The following is a 12,886-nucleotide window of genomic DNA, read 5'->3' as shown; positions in this document are numbered from 1 at the left end:
GCGTAATGGCTATGTCACTGAACTCCCATGTAGCTGACCGCGGTTCGAGTCCCGGACCCAGTGGCTTAAACTCATGCCAGGCATATGTGCCTGCGTGCCCAAGATCCTGAGAGGAGAATGGAGGAGAAAGGATTGTGGTGTGGCTATCCCCCCTGGCGGGGTGATTTCTTGCTTTTTATCTCTTGTCTTTCTGGCGAATGCACGTGCCCTATAACAAAAACCTCTCCAAAAAATAATAAATAAATTTAAAAAGTTATTTATAATAATGACTATTATTTAGCTCCTTTTTAATTTGAAGTATTGGATACTATTTGTTTATTTTCTCAGGAACCCAAACCAGCTCTCCAGTCATGTTGGCTCAGTTTCAAAAATGGTGCACAACTATTTTTTTTTTTTTTTTTGGAGAGATTTTCACTGTAGGGCGCGTGCGCTCGCCAGACAGACAGAGAGAGACATAGAGACAGAAAGCGAGAAATCACCCCCCAGGGGGGATGGTCACGCCACAATCCCTTCTCCTCCATTCTCCTCTCGGGATCTTGGGCACGCACGCACACGCGCCCGGCGTGAGTTTTAAGCCACCGGGTCCGGGACACGAACCGCGGTCGACTACGTGGGAGTCCAGCGACATAGCCATTACGCTAACTGCTGGTTCCCGTGCACAACTATTTTTCACACTTCATACTGTGTAAGAAGACATATGGGCTATGTAGTTCATTGAAGCTGAGTAAAAACTGGTAGCCTAGTTGTCAAGCTACTTGCTCTGGGCTGACAGATTTGTATGTGGTATGTGTGTATTTTCTCAAAAAAAATTTTTTTTCAGGGTCAAATATATCCTTTTCAGAGACAGTTGGATATGGTAAATAATTCATATAGAAATTAAACCGGTCAGTGGGCTGGCTCTGTAGCCCGGTGGTTAAGGCAACCGGTCCCATATGGCAACCTTGCGGTACAAGTCCTAGACGAAGGGACTTGAGAAACACACTGGGCGCATGTGTGTGTGTACCCAAAATCATAACAGTGGAGAAAATGGAAGAGAAAGGTTTGCCCATGGAAGGTGCTTTCTCCCTCTACCCCATATCTGGCTGGCTGTCTCTTGCAAGTGCATATGTCAAAAATGTTTTCAAAAGTTAAGTAGTGAGTTAATAACGACTAATTTTAAACAAGCAAATCGCAAATTGAGTTCAATTGTCAGATACTCAAGTTCTTCACAAGTGCTTAACTGAGTAGGTAGTTTGTGCTAGCAGAAGAGGTAGCGAGCATGGGTTACCGCACAGGTTCTGGAGTCAAAGTACTTGAATTAGGAGATCGGCTGAAGACTCCTGCTGTGACCTTCTCATGATCTCCTGAGGGAATGAGCTAATATGCAACAAGTTCTTTAAACAGTGCCTGGCATAGAACAAGAACCCATAAAGTGTGATTTGTTTATAAGTGATCTGTTAGCATTATGGTATGGTCTAGGGTATAAACCCATTTTTTTCAGCTCTGAAAGAGCTTATACTACACAACTGAGCAGGCAACATCAACATGAATGAAGTAATTATAGACAAACTACGGAACCCTAAATTTGAGAGGATTTTTATAGGTCCTGTGGAACTTATCACTTAGGATGTCTAGAGCATCCTCATAGGATGCCCTTCCATCACACAGAATATCCATAATGGTTAAATTCATGCAATCATCAGAGCTTACTAGCCCATGTGTGCCAGCTCACTGGTATACAGGTTTATGTGTGCCAAGATCATGACCCTCATTCTACCGTGAATTTCCTGCATTTACTCCAAAGTACTGTACGTATTTTTATCTTTTTTTATTAAGAAAGATTTTTGCTATAGGGTGTACATGCTCACCAGAGAGACAGAGACAGACAGAGAGACAGAAAGTGAGAAAGCACCCCCCAGGGAGGTGGCCATGCCACAACCCTTCTCCTCCATTTTCCTTTCAGGATTTTGGGCACACACACCCATATGCCTGGCATGAGTCTTAAGCTACCTAGTCAGGGACACAAACCACAGTTGACTATGCGGGAGTCCAGCAACATAACCATTATGCCATCTGCTGTTCCTTTTTTTTTTTTTTATGTTATTGGCTGCCTATACAGAATGTCATTCCATCTTGAGCAAACATTTTAGGCAAGATGTAATCAAATTACCTAAAGGACAAAGAATTTGAGACATCAGATAAGCTATTTTATGCTTGTTTACTAATATACATACATATTAACCAATACAGTATATGTCTCTGTGAAAGTTCTCTAGCCTAAGCCTATTTTAACAAGATATTGAAGTTGTGGAGAAATAGCTTACTTTTACCATATCTCTAAATTTTAGTGACTACTGGTATTTGCTCCCACAATCTAAAAGTTGTAAGTGACCAAATTAGCTCAATGTTTATATAGTATTTCAGGGTCAGAGCCAGAGTTTACAATATATAAATCCCCCTTCTTTTTCCCTCTCTCCTCCATATATTAATTCATTTTCTAATACTCTTTTAAGTTAACTCAGCCATACTGACCTCTTTGCATCCCTCCAACCCAACACTTCTCAAAGTGAGATTTCTTATTCAGCAAAAATCACATCACTTTGGAACTCCTCCCCACTATATAAGACCTTCTGAATCATAATGTCAAGGTATGGGGCCAGGAGGCAGTACAGTGGTAATATAACAGGATCCAGACCTCCTTGAGGACAGGCTGAGCACAATGGACTAGTTGAGCACACTAGGGCTAGATTGTGGCATGAAGATCTTGTTGGGGATGCCTCTCTCTCTTTGTCTCTCTCTAGAAGGAAAGGAGGAGGGACGTAAGAAAGAAAGGAAGAGGTCAGCAGATGATGTAGTGGTTATATCACTGGACTCCTGTGTAGTGGACTGTGGTGTAAGTCCTGGACCAGGAATCTTAAAACTCATGCCGGGCACGTGTGTATGTGTGCCCAAAATCCCAAGAGGAGAGGGAGGAGAAGGGATTGTGGTGTGGCCATCCCCACTGGAGGATTTCTCACTTTCTATCTCTCCATCTCTGTCCGTCTCTCTGACAAGCACACATGCCCTATAGTAATAATCTCTCAACAACAACAACAACAAAAACGAAAAAGAAAAAGAAAGACAGGAAGGAAGAAAGGGAGGAGGGTGAAGGAGAAGGAGGAAGTATACATGGAAGGAAGGAAGGGAAAATAAAAAATCAGGGTGAAATCCAGAAATTGTGTTTTAGTAAGTCCTTTAAGAAATTCTCCAGGAGATGCTGAAGTTAAAGAATCACTGGTTTAGATCATTATTAAATTGTACTAATTCAAGTGAATCAAGAGCAATGTTGGAATGAACTTATGCATTGTCTGAATTCTAACTCAGTCTTCCTATCTATTACTTACCTGGACTGCTCTACCCCCAAATGTTACACTTCTTCACTCACTTCTTACAGGTCTCAAATTTATCCTTAGTGAGGCCTTCCCTGAACATCGTGTTTAAATAGGCCTTCTATGATGACACTCTCTACTCTTCCACAGAATTATCCTCACTATCCTCGTCATTTATACCATATATTTCACTTACCTTCTTTATTGTCTGCCTGCTTCCTCTCAGAAAGTTGGCTCCATGTATGGAAGAACTTTTGTCTACTTTATTCACTGGAGTCTAGAACAGGCCCTTGACACATAGTAGGCACTAAATATTCATTCAGTAGAATAAGTGAACGAATGAAGGAATTTGTAAGTTCAAAGAGAAAGGAGAGGTTGGGTAAGAAAAATTTTAATAGAGTCAGCCCATGGTTTTGTGGTTAAAACAGCAGCTAACTCTCACATGGTTGACCATGCGGTTCTAGTTCCAAACCTGGCAGCATGAAAAGCGCATGTGTTTCATACCCAAAATCCCCAATGGAGGGAGAAATGGAGAAGAAGGGATTGTGACATGACCTGCCACAATGGGGGGGTGGGGTATTTTCTCACTTCCCCACTCCTCTCTCACAATGGAGGGGGGGGGTATTTTCTCACTTCCCCACTCCTCTCTCTCTCTCTCTCTCTCTCTGTCTCTTCAGTGAAGCACATGCCCTCTGACAAAATGAAAAAATAAAAAAAAAAAACTTTATGAAGTAGTTCACTTTAGCTAGTCCGTAAAAAATAAATATAGCTTTAGAATATAATTTTATATTTTATATAAAATATAAAAACATTGAATTCTGAAGAAAAGATATTCAATAATTAAAAGACAGATTCCTGAAATTATACTTTGATTTATCCTGTGCTAGTCTCATCAATTTACTAATTTAGGGTTACTATGTTATTAATAAAATAATGCTAGGCTTCAGGAATAAAAGAACCAATAAAATACTAGTAATTACTAAACTTGTCTGAGGCAATGACAAACATTTCATCTTGAAGGCTTGTTATTTCTTGAGCTAAGCTGTGGGTACTCTGCCAGTAGACACTTTTTATGGTCTTGAGCAAGTTATTAAAATTCATTGAGACATTCCATCTCTTCACTATTCAGTGGAGCTGCCAGTACAGGTCTAGAGGAAGTTTTGGAATATGAAACCTCTCAGGCAATCTCCTGTTTCAAAAAAATGAAGCATCAATTACACAGAATAAAATGCACAGATAAATTTGACAAATGTATGTAATCAAAATCTCTCATGTAACCAAAATCTCTCATGTAGCCAAAAATCTCTCTCAAGATATGAAACATTTCCATTATCCAAGTGAGTTTCTAAGTGTCCTAGGCATGTTCCTCACCCCCACCCTGGGCAACAGCTGTTCTGATTTTTATTGCCATGACCTAGTTTTTCTTGTTCTAGAACTTCATATAAATAGAATAATACATGAACTACCCTTTGTGTCTAGTTTATTTTCACACTATATAATGTTTCTGAGATTCATCTACATGGTTAAATGAATCAGTAATCCACTCTTTTCAACTGCTGAGTATATGACCATCTATCTGCTTATCAATTTACCTGTTTGTGAATATTTGAGTTGGTTACATGTTGGGGCTCATATGAATAGTTTGCATACAAGCTTTTTGTGGACATATTTTCATTTTTCTTGGAAAAATACATAAGAATGAAACTGCTAGATCAGAGAAAAGGTGTAGGTTTAACCACATAAAAAATTGCCAACCATTTTTCAAAGTGGTTTTATCACTTCACATTAATGAATGAGAGTTCTGGTTGTTCCATAATATTTCCAAACTATATTATCAGCATTTAAGATTGCAGTCCTTCTAGTATACATAAAGTGATATCTCACAGTGGTTTTTCTCCTGCAGTTCCCCAGTGACTAGTTATATTGAGAATCTATTGATGTGCTTATTGGCCAATCATATATCTTCCTTTCAAAGGGACTGCCAGATCAATTGCCCATTTTTAAATCAAATTATTTATCTAGAGTCGTAAGAGTTTTTAACATAGTCTGGATACAAGTCCTTTTTTAGGGATATAGATATACATATACATGTATATGTATCACAAATATTTTCTCCTGATCCTTTTTCTTAATGGTATCTTTTAAAAAATGGACATTTTTCAGGACCAGCAGTTAGTGTAATGGCTATGTCGCTGAACTCCTATGTAGTCGACCATGGTTCGTGTCCTGGACCCATTGGCTTAAACCGGGCGCATGTGCATTGTGCCCAAGATCCCGAGAGGAGAATGGAGGTGAAGGGATTGCAGCGTGGCCATCCCTTGTGGGGGTGATTTCTCGCTTTCTGTCTCTCTGTCTCTCTCTGTCTGGCAAGCGCATGAGCCCTATAGCAAAAACCCCTCCAAAAAAAAAAAAAAGAAAAGACAATATGCAAAACTTTTTCTTAGTAAACTGGCTAGGACCTCCAGCATAATATTGAGTAGAAGTATTAATAGCAGACATTCCTGTTTTCTTCCAGTCTCAGGAGGAAAGTGTTCAGTCTTCTACTATCAAGTAATATTAGATGTTAGATTTTTTTTTTTTGGTAACTGTTTTTTATTGGGTAGAATAAGTTTGCTTCTATTCTAAACCCTTTGAGTTTTTATATCAGTTGGTGTTGAATTTCGTTTGTTCTTTTCTGTATTTTTATGGCAGAGAGTTATTCATATATTCTCTTATGATCTTTTTAATATCCATAGGGTTTGTAATGACACATTCTATAGCATTCCTAATATCAGAAATATGACTGGTGTCAATCTAGTAGGATATTGTTAATTTTATTAATGTTTTCTCTCCCCTGCTTGGCAAGCGCATCACCCCATAGCAAAAAACCCCCCCAAAAAAAAAAAAAGAAAAGACAATATGCAAAACTTTTTCTTAGTAAACTGGCTAGGACCTCCAGCATAATATTGAGTAGAAGTATTAATAGCAGACATTCCTGTTTTCTTCCAGTCTCAGGAGGAAAGTGTTCAGTCTTCTACTATCAAGTAATATTAGATGTTAGATTTTTTTTTTTTGGTAACTGTTTTTTATTGGGTAGAATAAGTTTGCTTCTATTCTAAACCCTTTGAGTTTTTATATCAGTTGGTGTTGAATTTCGTTTGTTCTTTTCTGTATTTTTATGGCAGAGAGTTATTCATATATTCTCTTATGATCTTTTTAATATCCATAGGGTTTGTAATGACACATTCTATAGCATTCCTAATATCAGAAATATGACTGGTGTCAATCTAGTAGGATATTGTTAATTTTATTAATGTTTTCAAATAAGTGGTTTTTGGGAACCAGGGATTCACAGACTATTTCCTCCTAGCTTTGTCTATAGAAATAGGAAAATAAATAATTTTTGCTTGTTTGTTTTTGTTAAATTCAACTTCAAATATATAATTAGGAGCAGCCTTGGGCAACCATTGTATTTTCTAAATTTGTGAGGTAAAATACCCTTACCTTACTCTTAAAATCCTGCCTTTTTTTTTTCCTTTTTTTTTTTTTTTTTGGAGAGGTTTTTGCTGTAGGGCACATGCGCTCACCAGAAAGATAGAGACAGAAAGATAGAGAGAGACAGAAAGCGAGAAATCACCCCCCAGGGGGGATGACCATGCTGCAATCCCTTCTCCATTCTCTTCTCGGGATCTTGGGCATGCATGCACATGCGCCCGGAGTAAGTTTAAGCTGCTGGGTCTGGGACTTGAACCGCGGTTGACATGAGAGTCCAGCGACATAGCCATTACGCTAACTGCTGGTCCCAAAATCCTGCCATTATTAAGAGAACAATTTAGTAGTGTTAACTATATTCACATTTTGTACAACTAATCCCCAGATCTCTTTTCATCTTATAGAACTAAAACTCTACCATTAAACAACAAATCCTTATTCTTCTTTCCCCCCATCCTTTAGAAACCATCATTCTACTTTCTGTCTCTATGAATATGACTACTCTAGATACCTCATGTGAGTGGAATCATGTAGTATTTTTGTGACTGGCTTATTTTGTAATGGCCTCAAGCTTCATCCATGTTGTAGGATGTGCTGAAATTTCCTTTATTTTTATGGCTGAATAATATTTACCAGTATGTACATAACACATTTTATTTATCCATTCATTTTTTGAGGGATAATTCATTGCTTTTAACTTCTGGCTATTTTGAACAACACTGCCATGAACGTTGGTTTGCAAGTATGTTTGAGCCCCTTATTTCACTTTTTTTAGGTATATATGAGATAGAATTGCAGGAGCATAGAGTAATTCTATTTTTAATTTTTTGAGTAGTTGCCCACTGTTGTCCACAGCTGTACCATTTTACACTCCCACCAACATTTTAGCAGGGTTCTAATTTCTTCACATTCTCACCAATATTTGTTATTTTCTTTTTTTTTCCCCTTTACTTTTTTTTTAATAGTAATCATTCTAACTGATATGAGGTGGAAAGATGAAGTTTAAGCCATTAATTTATTTTCCAAATTCTCACATATGTGCCATCTATTATGGAAGCTTGTAAATGGAAAGGATTTCTGTATTGCATAGGAGGTTAAATATGATAAAGTCTAATAATTTACAAGTACATGATTTCTACCCTTGTTAATTACTTTAATGTGGTCCGTATTTGTCTCTGCCAATTTATGACTTTAAATGCCAGTAATAGTTTTATAAATAGAACAAAACTCATTTGAGCCTCTTCGAGACTTCCTTTTGATAGCAGTAAAACAAAATAGTAATATGTATTGATGTTCCTCCTTAAATTCCAGTTCATTTTAACTATGTATCATCCAAAAAGATGTCATGCTGTATATGCAGCTATCACTACTTTAAAATAACCAAAACAAAAACTAATACAAATCTACTTTGAGAAGCATAACATATTTTTTTCATGTTATCTTTTCATATAAAAAACAGTTATTTAATTGAACAGTAGCTGCTGAATTCCCTTTCTCACAGCCGTATCTTCATTTCTTAGCACTTAAATTCTTTAGGTACTTTAAAATAAGTACAGTCAAGAATATACACGGAAAAAATTAAAGGAAGTAGTGCATTCACAACAGTTGAAACATGATTTCTGTCTTATGGTTTAGATTCTGAGCAAATTTGATGGTGTATTAAATCGTTATTACATAACTTATTACGTAGCTTTTATGTTTATATTTACATAATCATCAGCTAAATTTAGCACTTTCCAAAACCCTCAAGCAGAGTGTAATTAAAATGTAAAGAATAATGAAGAATGCAGTGAAGTCAGAGCTTTCCAGAATTGAATGAAATTTTCTTTCAATGACTGGAAAAAGTGTCATTATCTTGGTTCTTATTACTGAATTCCTTAGCAAACATGTACTAAAAAATAACTTTGGGAAAAAAACCAACTTTGTTTTCCATTGTTCAGTACAGCACCAGTACATGGTAGCTAGTTAGCAAAAATGTGTTGAATAAATGAATGACTGAAGACATTAATCTGTGTTTCTTATCTTGCAAGTTTCTGGACTTTCAGAGAAATTTCCCTGAACAATATACATTAAGAACAAAGTACATCCAGAAAATCACTGCCAAAATGTCATATAAAATATCTGATCCTCTGTCCTTATTTCTTGCACAGTACTTCAAAACCTCATTCAATTTCCCGAGTGATAAGAGTCTTTGCTGTGCTATTGAGATGACTCATAAGTAGTTTCAAGGAGGGGCTGACCATAGCGAAAGACTATGATTAGGGGTTAGAACTTTCATTCCCACCCCCTCAACCTCCTGGAAGAGGAGATGGACTGGAGATTGAATTCAGTTACACGACCAATTATTTAATCAATCATGCCCACATAACAAAATCCCATATGAAAATTCTGGAGACTGCTCAGTAGAGACCCTGGTTAGGGAATGTATCAGTGTACTTGGAGGGTGGCATGGAGACAGAAGCTCCTGTGCAAATGCCCATCCTTAATCCATGCATCATCTCCTCATCTGGCTGTGTATCCTCTATAATAATATGGTAATCATCAGTACAGAGCTTTCCTGAATTCTGTCAGTCATTCTAGAAAATTATCAAATCTAAGGGGGCTGAAGGAAATCTCGAATTTGTAGTTGGTCTTGCAGAAGAGCAGGTGGCTTGAGGACACCTGAAATTGTGCCTGGTGTCTGAAATGGACAGTCTTGTAGAATTCAGTTCTTACTTGTGGAATCTTCAGTAACTCTGAGTAGTATCAAAACTGAATCAAATTAAATTGTAGGCCACTCAGAGAATTCGTATCAGAACACACAGACAAAATCAAAAGAAATGCCAAGGTATGCTGGTTATCTGTAGAGTAGTTTCACTGATACGAATCAATGAAAAAAGTTAAGCACTGTAACACTAGGAATCATAGATTTTTATGAGACAGCTTTATATAGCAGAGAATACATTGCAAGCAGCCCTTAGTAACTGCAACCTTGGAAAACCCGTAAGGAGTCCCAGGTTCTACGTATTTAAAAAATAAAGATAATGACATGTATCTGTAATGGTTAATTTCATGTGTCAACTTGTCTGGATCACAGAACCCAGATATTTCATGAACATTCTCTTTCTGTGAAAGTCATTTTGGATGAAATGAACACTTAAACTGGTAGACTGTGAGTCAAGCAGATTGACCTCCATAATGTAGGTGAGCCTCATCAAATCAGTTGAAGCCCTGAGTAGAACAGAAGACTGACCTACCCCCAGCAGCAAGGAATGGGCTTCGACCACAACATTGGTTCTTCACCTGGGTCTCCAACTTGCTGGTCCACACTACAACCTGAACTTTCCGGATTCCATACTTGTGCGAGTCAATTCCTTAAAGTAATTCTTTGTCTTACTCTCTTTTTCTCTCCTCTTTCCACACACGCATTTGTCTTAGTCTGTTTCTCCGGTGAACCCTGACTCGTATATCATTTCACCTGGTTGTTATGAGAATTACATGAGATAATATATATGAAACCATTTGTAAATTTTAAATCAGTATAACATACCAGTAGTTGTCTACCTAGTACATGTAATGTGTAATAAGCTTTGCTGAAAACTTTAAATACATATAAATTTATGTTTATAAATGTGGTCATGATAAATATTACAGATAACTAGATTCAAATAATCATGGAAGAAGCTACAAGGCAGAGGCAGTAGGGATAGGACCTGCCAGGACTCTTGTTCTGTGCTGATATAACATTTGTTGCCATAGAGTGTAAACCCCGTGAGGACAGAAACCATGGATGGCATAGTTGACTTAGTTCAATTTACATACCCAGCATCTGGAACGATATTTAGTATATAATCATTGCCCAATTAATTGCCGAAGAGTGAATGACTTTTATCTGTTTCTCACCCAAAGAGTATACTTTTTTGTGAATAACTAAATGGAAAGAGTTACTGCATATCTCGGGGTTAACGTAAAGCAGTTTAGCATAAATCATACTGGGTTAGACATTATATATGTGTTGATGCTAGTCATCTCTTTAGAAGAGGTATGTGTCAAATAAACATAGTTCATATGCTAAATAAGGGAGCTGGAACCTTAGTCTGGCTCTGGCTAGGGGAAGGCCAAAGCCATAAACCTAGGATGCTTCGTGAATAAATCCTCAGCCAAACCTCAATTTTAAAAACTAATAGCTTTGCATTCTTGGACCTTTGCTGAACTTTGTATAATAGTAAGGTGCAAATATAGCTTGGAGGAAAAAATTAGGGCCACTGAACTGAATAAATACTTTCGAGCTCCAGGACAGTAACTGGAATGCTATTTAGCAGCATAGAAAACACTACCTAGTGTTATTTGTGGATTCAGATCATTAGATGACTTTCCCCGTAGCAGTCAATGGCCAGTCTAGACTGTATTAGCATGTTTTACTACTTTATGGATTGTGGTTTCTGTGGGCAGATATTTTGAGAGTTGACTCTGGAAGAATATGGTTGCTTTCAAAACATTCTAAGCAAAAAATTTCAGTCTGAAAGAGAAGACCAGACTTCTAGTCTTGCTGGTATTTTGGGAAGTATGTCATCATAATGATATTTCCAGGCTTCTCTGGATTTGGCCAGTAAGAAAATGACCATCAAGATGGTCTGCCTTAAATTAAAACAACAGTGAGATATTATTTTCCACTTGTAAAGTTGGAAAAGAATTTTTAAAATAGTACCCAGTATTACTGAGAACATAAGCCTACACTGTTGATTGGAGGACTATTTAGAAAAACAGAACAAAACAAAAACCCCAAACAACAGGTTTAAAATGCATAATACTTTGCCTCCAAATTCTACTTCTAAGAAATTAATCCCAAGAAAATAATCTTATATCTATGCTAAAAGTTAGCCATTGGTTTAGGTTCAACACAGTGTTAATTATAATAGTGGAAAATATGAAAAAAAAAAAAAAGGTCCAAGAGTAGGGAATTGCCTAAAGTAATTTTTCTACAACTATATGAAGGAATAGTATGCAACCATTAAAAATGAGGCTGTAGAAGAATATAAAATAACATGCAAAGGTGTTCAATGTCATTAAACTAAAAAACAGTTTGCAAAACACAATGCACAGCATAAGTCTATTTTTTGTTTAAAATTCAAACAAAAGAATAATTTATATATGTGCATAAATGAAAAAACTAGAAGACTACATATTAAAATGTTAATAGCAACTATCTTTGGGTGATAGGGTCACATATAATTTTTTGCCATCTCTTCTATACCCTCTCCCCACCAAATTTTCTATAATAAATATTACATTAACAATTGGTAGTAGGAGATAGCTTTAAACCTTTTAAACAAAATGAACAGCAAACAAAAACCCTACAGTGAGTTAGGATCATTTATTAACAGAGCAATGAGAGCATTTTACAGTGTTATGCTTACAACCGGTCACATTCCAGGACTTCACATTCTGAGGCAGTTGATTCAAAATAATTATTTGAGCCCTGATGGTACAACATGTTCTTAAAGTTTACATGGTTTCCATTTCATAGGAAGTATTTTCTACCTACACTAGGCTAAGCCTTGAACAGTATGGAGTCACTCTGTACAGCTCCTGTGGCTTGGGCAAGGAAGTGACCTGACATATCCACACAAATGTTAGCACCCAGACACCACCCTAGAAGCGGCAGGTTTGGGCCCTTCAACCTCTACTTCTCTGCCACTGAAATCTAAAACTGTACTACAGGAAAATGAAGAAAAAACTCATCCCCTTGACTCATACATCAATAAACCCATCAAGGGTCATTGAAGAGAAGCTGGAAATGACTGGTAAATCCTTCCGTGGGGTGATGGGGTGATGATGTCATTCAGGAGACCACCCAGCCTTTCCCATGAGTGTCCTTTGCTGCTCCTGACAAAGTGGGTTGGAGGGATTATCATCTCTGCTCATGTCAACCCTCTGCCACTAATTGATACAGCTGGCTGGGCAGTAGATTTAACATTTTAAAAAGACTGATAATAAAAATGACTGTGAGGTAGGTAGTTTAGTCAGAATGAGTTCCCCTCAAATGAAATGTCTGTCTTCAGCTGTTTGTAGGCCATAAAAGGGAAAGA

The 12,886-nt window shown here is 37.3% G+C and overlaps 1 protein-coding gene and 1 pseudogene across 1 annotated transcript in view; both read right to left on the bottom strand.

Annotated features, from left to right (window-relative positions):
* LOC102475829 (coiled-coil-helix-coiled-coil-helix domain-containing protein 2-like) overlaps positions 1–12,291 on the bottom strand; it is a 17,596-nt pseudogene extending 5,305 nt beyond the window's left edge.
* The window catches only part of RANBP3L (RAN binding protein 3 like), a 59,186-nt gene that overhangs the window by 45,045 nt on the left and 1,255 nt on the right, over positions 1–12,886 (bottom strand). The window lies entirely within an intron of this gene.

The sequence above is a fragment of the Tupaia chinensis genome, unplaced genomic scaffold (genome assembly GCF_000334495.1).
Source record: "Tupaia chinensis unplaced genomic scaffold, TupChi_1.0 Scaffold000489_1, whole genome shotgun sequence".
In the NCBI taxonomy this organism is placed as follows: domain Eukaryota; kingdom Metazoa; phylum Chordata; class Mammalia; order Scandentia; family Tupaiidae; genus Tupaia; species Tupaia belangeri.
Note: the sequence above shows the minus strand (reverse complement) of the source record. Positions and strands in the feature narration are given on the sequence as shown.